The sequence below is a fragment of the Haemaphysalis longicornis genome, unplaced genomic scaffold, assembly GCF_048455015.1.
Source record: "Haemaphysalis longicornis isolate Haplotype H1 unplaced genomic scaffold, Haemaphysalis longicornis Haplotype H1 scaffold_11, whole genome shotgun sequence".
NCBI lineage: Eukaryota > Metazoa > Arthropoda > Arachnida > Ixodida > Ixodidae > Haemaphysalis > Haemaphysalis longicornis.
Window position 1 is genome coordinate 72679232 of NW_027526214.1, and position 13497 is coordinate 72692728.

Sequence of the window (13497 nt, forward strand, 5' to 3'; positions counted from 1 at the left end):
GGCCGCCGCCGTTACCCACACCCTCATTCCTCACTTAGTACGTGCAACGCCCGAATATGACACAGACTCCAGATGGAAACAATTTAACACCCCTATTCTTCACCATAAATCCACCACTACATAGCCTTACCACTGCCCTAACTGTCATACTCCCAACACAAATTACCACCTTGTACGGGCGTGCTCGGACTATGCGAACCACCTCCTTTACCCCACCACAGAGCAGTGGGACTGCGGGCTGACCAGCTCTCAGCTCGGGACTCAGGAACACCTGATGTCTAGATCTAGAGCACGAGTAGTCGGTCGCGGCTTTCCGAACTGAGGAACGACCACCCACCATTCTTTTGTTGCCTCAAATAAAAACGTTTTTTCACCACTACCACTACTTACCAAGTATTTGTGAACTCCACCAGCCACAAACCACTCTGCGCTATGACTACTCAAACAGCTCAGGCTTAAACAGGTGCCAGCAGTGTCATCCTGAGAGGTACTCCGATTAAACCTGAAAACGCCGTGAACATGCTATTTCATAAGTCAATCAATTCTTGAGCCTCAGAGACGTACACGTTTACGGAAGTCAAGATAGCAGCAGTATATATTGGGTGAGGCAGTGTTCCGGAGACACTGTTGTGAGTTGGGGGAATTGATCCCAACAACCAGTTGTGGCATCCAGGTTTGGGAACACATCTTGGTAGCCTGACTGGTGGCCGGACGCATTAATGAAGGGACCGATGCTTGCCGATAAAGTAGACAAACTTTAAACACCTTTTACATGATAAGTACGAGTCTGAATTCTCTGCTCGAATCAATCGCAGAGCCAGCAACAGCAACAGCAACACTCGTCGGCTCTTAACACCGTCTTTTTGGTTTACCTCTAAGTCTCTAGTGCTCTCCTGGGAAATCAAACTCTCAAACGTATGGTCCAAACCAGGGTCACAATCTCACGCACTACGCTCTGCCATCACGCACGCAGGTAAATACGACGGAGGGATTGCGATGGCGCCGCAGGTACGGGAAGACCTTTTTTTCCAAGTACGGGGAGCACCTGGGTGCTTGAATAATGCTGCTAGCCAATTACCAATTAACTGGTCTGCACCTCCAATGTAGCCTCCATTCTTGTATCTGCTTTGTCCATTCAGCAGAGACGCCCGTGCGGCGATGTCTCGGGGAGTAGTGCGCCGGGACTCGCCTGCGGGTTCCCGCTGAAGTCATTAGTAATGGAAGTGGTGCGGTTGACTAAGGGTGGATGAATCGCCGTATTCAATGCGGATTGGTACGTGGCACGAGCCAATACCGACGAACGCTCTCATTAACGCACAGGTCCACGCATAGGTTGGCTGGGTCCGCTTCCAATTCATAACAGCTCCTCCGCCGCGCATGTAGTGGAGGGGTTTGACAGCGCTTCACAAAGAACCGAAGCCTGATCAGGAATACTTCATCTGGTTGTCCGGGCTTCGCTGTGGGTCGACGTTCTGGCCTTGCCCATATGGTTACTGCATGAATTTCGCACTGAAGAAACTTGTTATACCCTACTCAAGAAACAACCAGCAAGCACTAACAACCTCCGCAATGAAATCTACCAGGCGCACGCTCAAACAAAATAGAAACGTATGTTTGGGAAGGACAGAAAGCGTAAGCCATCTAAAGGTCTCTTGGATCAAACATCGCCGATAAATTTTGAAGCGGTGCCTTTTGAGCATATACTTTGTACTATGGGCTACTACAAGGAGCAGACCCATCAACTTCAATTACTGCAGCTAAGTCACTCCAGAATCTAGCCAGTCAAGAGATCGGCATTAAAGTTAAATTTACCTTTTTTGGACGCCTAATTGATGTTGGAGAGAGCCCAGTTCGAGAGAGAACGCCTGTTTTGTCCTCCTCCTAAGAATAAGAAACTTCCTCGTTTTAACACTCAATGCATGCCCAATGAAGTGACGCAGCAAATTCACTATGTGGAAGGGCTATCGACTTACAAACACTAGTAGCCACAGTAACAAAGAAATTATGCGGTTGCTAATAGTCACTTGAATCATCTCTGTCACTACCTTTTATATACTCGAAGGTGTTCCGCTAACACAAATATAATATCAAAATCAGCCAGGTAAAAGCTAACCTACCGCTTGGCATCGGTTCTCGGGCCTTTGATCCCCTGAATGACCTCCAGCTCCGTCCGCTGCTAGAATGCTCACACAGAAAATCGCGTTTTGTAAACGTCATGCACTCTCTCCATCGGACTCCCACAAGAGAGGAAATCCTCTTTCGAAATCTAATATTGCTGTTAACTGTCCGGGGTTGAGTTCTGTCGGGGCCTGCTCGTCGGGTGAATATAAAAGCGGGCCAAAAAAAAAGAAAGCGTCCGCGGATTCCCCTCGCGCCTAAGTCAGTGTTTCTCACGAGGAAACAAACACCACACACGTGATCATGCTACATTCAAGAAACGATACCCAATGGCGTCCAGTTAGTATTACATAAGTGAAGTTCCCGAACTTGACACCTCCTCACCAAGTATGTTGTTCGTACAAGAACCTCTGGCTGTGGGTTGCAAAGGCGCAATACAGAACTACAAAGAAAGTGACTCTTAGCTCTCGATAAATAATAAACAGAGTGCTACATTACCAGACCTACTGTAGTTTTATTGCTATGCGTGAGCAGAACGCAACGTCCAAACTGTCACAGAGGACACTCCCTACGCAAAGAAAACATCAACAAACACTCCAATAGATTTTAAAAAAAGGAAAGAATTCAGGAAATAGAAACCCAAAAGTGAACTCGCCTTATAACTAGCACATGTGAGAGAGAGAGAGAAAACTTTTTACTGATATCAAATTTGATAGTGGAACCCTAGTTCATCAATCGTTGCATTGCCCTCTCCGTCTAGGCACGTGTGAAAAAGATAGTCTGCTCCTCCGGTTGACAGCTGGTCAACATTGTCTCCCACAGCTCACGAAAGAAAGAGGCGGAGGGGGGTTGTAGGGGTTGAATGTGAGCGCACTCTACTTTAAACAAAACGATTGCCACTGGGGTGAGATCGTTTCGAAGCGTGTCGAAACGATTGCAACTCGGTGAGATGGACGGTTTTGCTGAAGTACCTTTAGTGCCGTTGCTGCCACCCTCCCTGAAAGGAAACTGTGGCAGGCTGCTTGAGAGTCAGTGATGATGACTTTGCTGGGAGCGTTGGATGAGGGATAAGGCAAGGGTGAGTTCTTAGGCGTCTCGAGAGAATGTCGTACGGGTGGACGCGGAAGAAATTGAGTGATTTTCCGTTGTTGTCACTGCAACCATGGTTTGCTTGTCAGCGTAGCTCGCCGCTTAGGTGTAGTATACGTCACAGAGATTACCATATAAACGTTTGTGGGCTTGGCTGCGGGCAGTCCTGTGCTCGGGATGGAGGTCGGGGTTTATATTCTTTGGTAGGGGTTGTGCTCAACCTCTACTGCTAGCACATGTGAGTAAGACTTCCCTGTGACAATCAGAGACTACCAGCCCCAAAAAGGGTGTAAGCACTGAAAGGCGATGAAAGTGATAATGCCAACTACACACGCACATGAATGTGAATCGTAGTGTCATGAATCGGATGAGATTTATCGTTAGCCTCCTCTAGCGACATTCTGAAAAAAGGACTTCGCGTCCGCATCGTTTCAACCACCCCAACCACCCCACCGCTCTAGCGTCCAAATGCGAACGCGGATCTGAACAATTTAGCTCTAGGATGTTAATGCCACTTGAAGGGGCGCAAAGGGTTAGGGTAACAGGGTACTTCAATTTCTGCCCTAAAATCCCGGTGATAAAGTTTTGCGATTGTCCCAATGATAAGCAATGCTATGCGGTAACAGAAAGAGCCCATGGCTGGTAGTGGAGAGGAACAGTGAACCGCGAATGATCTCGGTGCTCTGCTCGGGTTCATTTTTCTCCTTACAGATTGGATGCGTCCTCGGACGCGTCCACCAGCAGCCCCTGCTGCTCGTGCGTGTTGTGATCAACCATTTTGGCATGGTTTCTGACCCACTCATAGTAATAATGGCCGCCCAGGCAAACTAGACTCCGGAGTGCTTCCTTAGTCTCTGACTCTGTGCGATCGCTGATTGCGTCAGGGTTCTACCTTTTCTCTGTTTCTGAACCCTCGCATGCTTTTTGTGTACCCGGCACGACGTCCTCATGCGCGCTGATTCTTGTTTTGTCAGCCTCCACGCATGCACTTTGTTCTTAATCAGTGTGCTTGTGTTCAGTTTCACGTTTAGGTTCAACTGACTCACACGCTCCATCACTATGATTAGTAGCTTGTTCAAGTTTTCTCATCTCCTTCTTCGCATTCTCGTGTTCGCTTTCACTTTCTTTTCTCGTTAGTTCTCAAACTGGGGGTAGTTGCGACCGCTTGAAAGGGGGCTAGTTGGTTTTTTACTCAGAACATTGCTGGCGCTAGGCCGGAAAAGATGACGATTTTTACACAAATAAAGCGCACACTACCAACTGATTTATTGATCACAACAGACACAACTTATAAAGAAAAAAGTTCAGATGACGTGAAAGGTGGAGTTAATCAATCTCGCTCGTGCCAACCTTCGTGCCAACCTTCTTTAACCTGTCGGAAACGTTTTGGACGTACTGCAGAACGATCAGCTGCTTCTTTGGTTTTTCGCTATCTTTCTCTTTGTTAACCTTCTTTACCATTGTTCTTAACACTCTTTCTGCAACAGAGACAAGTACTAGATTAGTGAGCCCGCTTTTTTAGATGGTCAATTTCAAAAGAAAGACTTTCAGTGACTCTGGGTTCGCAAGATTTTTTGATGGCTTGTGACATGCAAGAAGCGGCTATGGCTCTCTTAATCAACTTTGAGTAGCAGCACCGAATCGTATGTCAGCAGCGCATTCTATACTCTCGTGCGGCAGCACCAACACGTGTGTGACAGTCCCATCTTTAGGGTAATGTCAAGGAATTGGATGGCATCATTAACCGGTTTTTTAAATGTGAATTCAAGGCCCTGGTGCGCAGACTCGGTTGCTACTTTCAATGTCAGTGCCTTGCTTTAAGCAAACCAAAAAAAATCACCCACATACCGGAAGCATTTCTGCACATGCAAAACTGGTGATACATTTTCCAAAATACGGTTGCCTTGTGCCAAAAATTATGTCAGAAAGCACCGGCGCTATACACGTACCTATTCCAATTCCGTCGGACTGGACATATAGATCCTCGTTGTGGTTGATGAACAAGGACTCGAGGTAGAACTTGACTAAGTGCACAAAGTGTTTGCTCGCAGTGCCTGCTTCATTTTCAAATTTCACTGGCCCGTAGGAGTCAATAGCCTCCTCAACAGCGATCGGAAGCTGTTCTTGAGGGATGCTGTAAAAAAGGTCATTTGCGTCCACAGAGAAGCATGGGATCACCTGCATGTTTGTCGCCTGCTGCTCCGAAATTGTCTGTAAAATATCTATGTCATGCGGCAAGGCCTACATAGGCCAAACTGGACGCTGTGTTAAAGAGCGACTCAGAGAACACAAAAATATTTGCAAGAAAGTCTCAGCCCTAAGGCACTTGACTCTCCACTGCACCAGACATGGGTGCTCTGCGAAATTCGAAAGCACCACGGTTCCGTTTTAATCTTGAGACACAATCACACGCGAGATATGGGAAGCCTACGGCATCCGAAAAGAAAAAGACTATTATTTCGCCACCGCTTGCACGGTCGACAACTGTAATGGGACTTCTTGACAGCTTGTAGTAAAGCGCACGCGCATGACAAATATTGTATACATTTTCAGCGAGATTGATTAACCCAAGCTTTCAAGTCATCTGCATTTGTACCTTTATAAGTTGTGTTTGTTGTGAATAATAAATCAGTTGGTAGTGTGCGCTTCATTTGTGTGTAAATCGTCGTCCTTGTCCCGCCTTGCGCCAGCAATGCTCCACGTAGCTGCGAGCTGGTGGGATTGCGTGCTTGTTTCAGCCGTCTCATCGCTAGCTAAAAATATCGATATTTCTGTTTGTGGCCTCACCTTCTTTGCTCAGCTAGCTGTGTTGCTTCTTCGCAACACTGGCAGTCTGCGTTTCAACCATCGCTTGCTCGGGGGAATATCCCACGTCCGTGCACCGTCCACAGCGCCGGTAATGATGAGTGTGGCAGGATGCCCCTAGGGATTTGCCAACCGAAGAATCCATCATGTGAGAGGTTCGCGTTCAACCACCGTCGTCATCTTCCTTTAGGGGAACCGCTGTAGAAGAAGAAGGAGAAGATGAGAAACCTGCGAAGAGGATGGCGTGTACGTTGCTCTCAGCCGGTGCACCAACGTCAACAACCTCTACCTCACCAACGCTGACGGAGACTACCAATTCTACCACAGAGACAAGACAAGACAGAGAAAAGACAAGACAACACCGACAAGAACATGATGGAGCAGTTTCGTCGCCTCGAGAACCACCACCTACTCACCGTAATACAACCGTACGTGCGCGCCTTTGCCACCGGTGTGGACCCGAACGCGGAATTCCCTCTGGCGCTAATAAACACCAGATCACTCAACATAACGGCAACACCTTGGAACGACACGGAACCCCCTGGTGCTTCGCATCCTCATCATGGTTCCCCACGGGAAGATGGTGTAATTTTTAAGGCGCTTTTGCTCCACGACTGCTTCCCAGCCACCTGCTTCCTATCACCTGTATTCAGGGCGCGAATCGCATGAATATTATGAGCCTTAGGAGTGATTTTCTCTATCGACACATTCAATATGTCCCATATCAAGAGCAACTCGGTTCTCACAAACGAATTGGGACCAATGCCTTGTGTGCTTAGACCCTGGGCTACCTGGTTGTGTTTTCAGTCGTGAATCAAAACGCCTGTCAATGAACAAAATATACCAGCTCAGGTACTTTTAAGTGTCAAAATAAACTGGTACATTCGTGACACCTCCGCACTTTCTAAAGAAGAAAACACAACAGCTTAGACACTTTTAAGTGACCCAAGTCTAAAGAATTTCAAAGGGCCGAAGTCAGACTCGTCGTAGTCATCGGGTTCCCTTGCAAGGCTTCATGCCCCTCGTCCAGCCAGTTGTATGTTACGTCGTTTGATCGCACCGCTGCAACACGTTTTTGTGGCATCCGGGTTAGGAATCCATCTTGTTAGCCTGACTGGCGACCAAAGATGTTGATCGAGAGACCGCCCTCTTGTGATAATGGAGCAAACTTTATACACGTATTGCATGAGGAGTACAAATTTGGATGCTCTGCTCGAAAGAATCACACTGCCAGCAACAGCAACTCTCGCGGCTCGCAACACCACCTTTATGTTCCAGCCTAAGCCCCTATAGTTCTCCTGGGGAACTAACTCCCAAATGTCTGGTCCAATCACGGACTCACAATCTCACTCACTAGGCTCCGCCTTCGCGCGAAGCCCTTCTCCTTTCTTGCACACGCGACCACGCGGGAGAGGATGCGATGGCGCCGACGGGAAAACACTTTTTCTAAGTACGAGGCATGCCTTGGGGCTTGACCCATGCTGTCCGCCTATTACCCGTTTCTTGTCCCGAGCCTCCGAAGCCGCCTCCTTGCGTGTCTTGGCTGCCTCCACTCATCAGAGTTGCCCGTGCGGCGATGTCTCGGTGAGTAGGGTGATATACTCACCTGCTCGTTTCCGCTGAAGTTTCTCAGAGTTGATGGGGTGCGGTTGACGCAGGGTTGATGAACCTGAATTCAAGGCAGCTTGCTCGTGGCACAAACCTATTTCGATGAAAGTGCTAATCAGCAACGAGGTCCACGCTTGGGTGTGCCGGGTCCGCAACCCTGTCAGAACAATACCTGCATGGACATGCGTTTGCAAGGGTTGCTTACCAGCTTTGTTCTTTATATTTTAGTTTCCGAATCAGTCTGGTGTGCTTGAGCATTGCCCATTGTGGCTTCAAAAATACTGCATGATGCTTAGTAAAAACCTTCGCAAGAAGGACATATTTTCCATATGTAGCTTCTGCTGGAAAGAAAACATCTGGGTGTCAACGACTTTCAGAACTACATATACATCGTGTATTACACTCGGCTTGCCTACCTCAGCAGAATCGAGAGTGAGAAAACGTGCTTCATAAAAATTTCTTCCTTCCTTTCTTCATTTCCATTCTTTAGGTAAAACGTTTAAATTTCCCATTACTAGAAGTGCCTCGCATTCGCCTGTCTCGAAACCAGGAAATGCACAGGACGACTAGTGCCAGAGGTTTGTTGAGGTCGCGAAGGAACGCAGACAGCGGTGGTTGCTGGCGACTTGAAATGGTATCCTAAATAGGTGCCTAGATAGCCTCACCACATCTATGTACTATTTTTTTACTATTCTACGACTCACCTCATGTGATAATAAAGTGCGACCTGCGTTTGATATAACGCGTTTAGTACCACACTGTGAATGCAACAACACGGCCTTAAAACCAAAGCTACTCGCACTTTTTTACAGTCATTTTTAAGAATTGTTGTCAGTAATACGTAAAATTAAAACTTTGAACACATCTGTTCATCTCATTGAAATTGCCATTCTGTTCAGGGCCCTAACACAAACAGCAAGTGTTTAAATGCTGGACTAGAAAGTGTCTTATAAATATTGGACAAATTCACCAAGAAGTGTTAATGTTCGCACAAACTGACAATAGAAACGTCGGTCACTGCCAATTGTGTCCTCAATTACCAAGTCCGTATTTCCATTGTGGTATTAGTGGCCTTACTCCATTACTCCTTACTCCATTAGCTGATATTAGTGGCCTTACTCCACGGCTGAGAAACTTCAGCTGCTCAATTACAGTAGGAAATTTGCATTCTTGAAGTATCCAGTTGCAAGGATTGCGTTTATTTGAGCATGGCGTCGGTTTAGCTGTTTCAATCAGTTCAGGGGCCGATGAATGTAGCACGGTAAAGCTCCAATTACTGCCCCAAGTAGTGCAAAGCAGCATGGTATCAACACCCCGTCATGCACTGCATTCTCCTAAGATACATTATCAGTGACACAATACCCCACCCCTATATACGACAGTGGCTCGACGTGCTCATTCAGCATGTTTTTGGAAATGACGGATATTTTTCAGCCTAGGCTTTTATAGAAACATTTCAGAACTGAGGAAATATATAACGTCGTTTCTGTTTGCCAATCGCATCGGGAGGTGCAGTTGGAGGGGTGCTTTCGCATCGAACAGATGCTCCTCCCCGACTGTGTCCGTGTACACAAACACGTACTAAAGAGGCTGACTGCGCGTTTTACTTTTGCTTTGAATGCTGTCTGCTCACCACATCCGAGCATGTAGGAAGGCTGGGGGCGTATTACACTAAAGCTGTGTACAAACAGATTTATGAGTCGTTGTGTAGAATCTGCTGGTGTGGATTTTTTGCTGCAGTACCACCGCGAAGGCATTGGTCGAGCCGTTGAATATATTTTATGCTGGTTTATAGTATCCATAGCGAATGGGAAAGTTGACCCTATTTTTTGTGAAAGAATATACGGTTACCTTTCTATATATCTAGAGGGATGAAAAAGCTTCCATTCCACTCCGTAATGCTACAACGTTTTAGAAAAACGTTTTTGCACTCCCAAAATCTTTGCAATATTTTCAAACATTTAAAGGCTAAGCGGCGCTGCACGCTAAGTAAAAAATGATCAGGATGTAACAGGATGCAATGTATTGGTGTAGTCAGTCTAGAAAAGACATCGCCCGGTGGTTAAATTACTTATCGTGAGCTAGCGAAAGCACATGTTTGCTGAACAGCTTACCACTACCATCGCTTTTGACTAAGCTGGCCACTTTTATTCCTCGCTTCATAGTTTTACTTTCGTCAGGAAACAACAATTTGGCTGCCGCCACATTCCAATCGCGGTTCAAAATTACCATCCGTGGTAGTGTGAAGTGAGCCTTGCTGAAACTGTTCGTGGAGAGACGGATATTAAGTAATTTGAAAACGTTTACAAAAAACGAATCGGTCGTGACTGCTGAATCTCCATTGGAAGAAGACCGTTTATATTTTACGCTAGGTCATGGCTAGGGAGCTTGCAGATCTAACGTTTTCCGACAGTTCTCAATTGCGGAAATATAGCTGAGCATATTTGTGCAAAATCGAAAAGAAAGCTGCATTGACAGCAAAAGATTCGTGGTAGTACCGAGAGATAAGCGTGAACTCACGTCTTCATCGTTGGTAAACTACAGCTTTTGGCAATTTGCGAATCATTCGAACATTTCAAACCGACACAATGACCTAGCAACGCCAGCTCCCATGGAAACAATGCCGCTGTAATATGTTATACAGGCATGCAACGCCGCTACAGGGAATCACTGCAATCTTACAGTTAACAGCGCACTTTAAAATGGCAGCGTCCGGGGCAACGCCCATGCAGTTAAACGTAACCGGTTTTGGCAGCGATGTTGAAAACCAATTCTGCAATTTCAAATTATATGGTCTTTTCTCTTAATGCAGCGTGGTCAAACAACCAAGAACCCTTGGCAAATGCACAATGCAAAGTTCACCTATAATGCTTTGAATATAAATATTATCCGGAGTTTGTGGTGCAATTCCATAGACCTCTATGCAGGGCAACATTTCCCAAAACTCGTGGCCATCCCATGCTCATTTTTGTGTCTTTATTTCAACAATGCTATGAGCTAGTTGTTCTTTGACACAAGCAGCTGGACATTTGTTCCAAAGTCTTATTCCTAATATATTTACTTCCATGGCCCGTTGGGCCGACCTAAGTTTCTTTTCTAGGTAAGTGTTGATGCTACGAGGTTCTGCTCAGTAGTTGAGTACCTCTTTGTTAAATGGCAGGTGAAGCTTACTTTTTATTTAGGACTGCATGCCGAGTGCACACCACTCCAGACATATTCTGAAAAGGTATTTCATCTAGTTGTTTCGGTCAGGACTGATAACCTGTCGGATGTAATCGCAATCTTCTACTCTTTCTCGAACTGTGTTTGCCAGGCTGAAAAGAGTGCTTTCGTGCATTCTGCATTTTTATGTATATTTTATTATCTTTATGCCGATCCCCAGGGCCTACGTTTTTGACGAAAGCTGCTCAGGCAATTTGGAAAGGGTATAGTCGCACTATGCAAATCTATTTCTTCTAGAAATCTCCAATGGCTCCAGAAATTTTTTTTTATTCATAATCTTGGGTTGCACGAGGCAATATTTCTGTACACTTCCCCTCCTTAGGCATGCTGTGAACACTTTTAGCGGGATAGTATATATCTGCTGTATTTCCTTTCTTATGAGGATGCTGTCACTTTTCTTGTGACAGGTTATGACCCTTACCCTTACGACCCTTACAACCCTTGTGACCCTTACATACCCTAACAATGGGTCTAGAAGCCTTATGTAGGTATTCTGCATCCTGTGGTCCTTTAGGTCTTCAACCAGTACTCTGGTGCCTATGGAATCTAGCGCTTTTTAAACGTCATTAGACGCTATGTAGAGGCCGTTGTAAACTGTGCGGAGTGTTCTAGCACTTGATTCATGTCATGAATGTGTTCTGTTTTTGAATGTATTTTACAACACCAAGCCTGCTCGCCGGGTTCTTTGTAATGTAGGCTGTAACCTAATGGCAAAATATAACTTTGGCAAAATGCATGCATACAACTGAGATTAAACTAATCGATCTGTATATATAGGGCTTTTGTATTTCCCATCATACGGATAACAATCATTTTGTAATTTGCCTGGTCGTGGGCCGTTTAGGGGCCCTTTCAAATTCTGAACATAGTGCAGCATGCTAATCGCAACAATATCTTCGTCGTTTTTGAAAATATCTTCGGTTATTCTGCCATTACCTCCAGTTTTGCTATTTTTATTCCTTTAAGAGCCTTTTCAACTTTTATTGTATCACTAATCGGACATCGCAAGCTAAGCTAGCTTGTATGCTGAGTTATTTTTTTGGCCTCATGTGTGTGGCTCGTAGAGTGGTGGAGAGTCGTTCTGCTACATCTAACTCATGCAAGTTGCCCGCATAGCTCCCCCAGTCCCAACTGACTCCGTATTTTCGTTCTTTGTCTATACCTAGTCTCTTCATATTTGCTCTTAAGCTTCCTCTTATTTCCCTTGTCTCGTCGTTACTACCCTATGGACGTTCAAATACCATTTGTTTTCCTTCTGTGATCCGTTTCGACAGCTTTGCGAATCTGCCTATTTCGTCGTACTAAGCAGCTATGGGTTCCTGTGTTTAGCAGTTATTTTATTCGTTTAAAAGAAGGAGCGAATTGCGAAATATTTAAGGGTAGTCTACCTAAAAAATCAACATTATTAACTATACGCACCATTAAGAAATACATTTCAACAGCACTGAATATGAAAGAAGGAACAATTTTTTGGTGGCTGTAGCACAAAGATTGTCGGAAAAGTAACGTGTTCAGGTGGATTACTCACGGTCTAGCTGTTTCTGGAGGATTTTGATGCGTCTGAGTGGTGGTGGCTCTATCCCCGATAGGTACTGTGCTGAGTTTCCTTTTTTTTTAAGTGAGAGCCCGGCCCCCCTTCGCGCCAAACAGAAGGGAAATCTGTGCGATGACCAGCGTTACGAGAGTGCGATCAGTACTTCCATTGTCTAGGGGGCCACGTGGGATCTAGAGTGATAGCCCGGTACCCATTTATGTGTTTTCAGGGTTGAACTTACCCACACAGGAATATTGGGGAAGGTATTTTCGTCGGCTGATGAAGCGGTAAGGTGATTCAGCGGTAAGCTCAGGCTCGACGGAGGGGTAATATAGGAGCCCGCATTGCCTTGTGCGGAGAATCCAGAACTCCACTATGAATGTTCATGGTTTGTTAGTGCCACACATCTTCAATACCGCAAGGACTGGGGCGCTTTTTTAGGGTTATAAAAACGCGACGTCGGACCACATTCTCGCAGCCGGTCTTCACCTCAAGTAACGGCTCCCTCGGTTCACCTCCCTTTTCAGGGGCTTGCAACACCGGTCAACTGTCTCCATCAACACCGTAGAATAAGCGACGAAGCTTGACAGATGCCAGACGACATGGTGTTTGCATGGCAAATCAATGCTTGGTTATACGAACTTCAAAAAAGATAGCTTGTACAAAGCGTATCAACACTAGTCATTATTAAAGCTGCTGGGAAGTTCGGCAGCAGTGAAAATCAAGCATTTTCTAACCTTGTTATCTTAGCAGATGCGATCATGCATCAAGTTTCTTCCGTGCACCGGACTTCCACTCCACCGGGAGCAGGCACGAGCGAGCCTGTTCTGGATCGTTCCCATGTAGCAAACAGCGAAACGCGCCGGAACGTGGTATACACAACAAGAACGGAGCATTTCTCATAAATACATTGGCTATAAGAAGAGATCTCTCAGCCCCCCTAACATCAGTTCTACAGAAGAGTGCAACAAACATTCTATAAGCACGCGGTCCCAGAAGGCGAGAATCACTCCGTACAGTGTTTTGTTTCGTAATTGGTATATTCCCTGTTGCCATACACAGAAATATCTTTGTATTTGTTCTATTTGGGTGGAATACTTTGGTGGGTAAATTAAGATTTT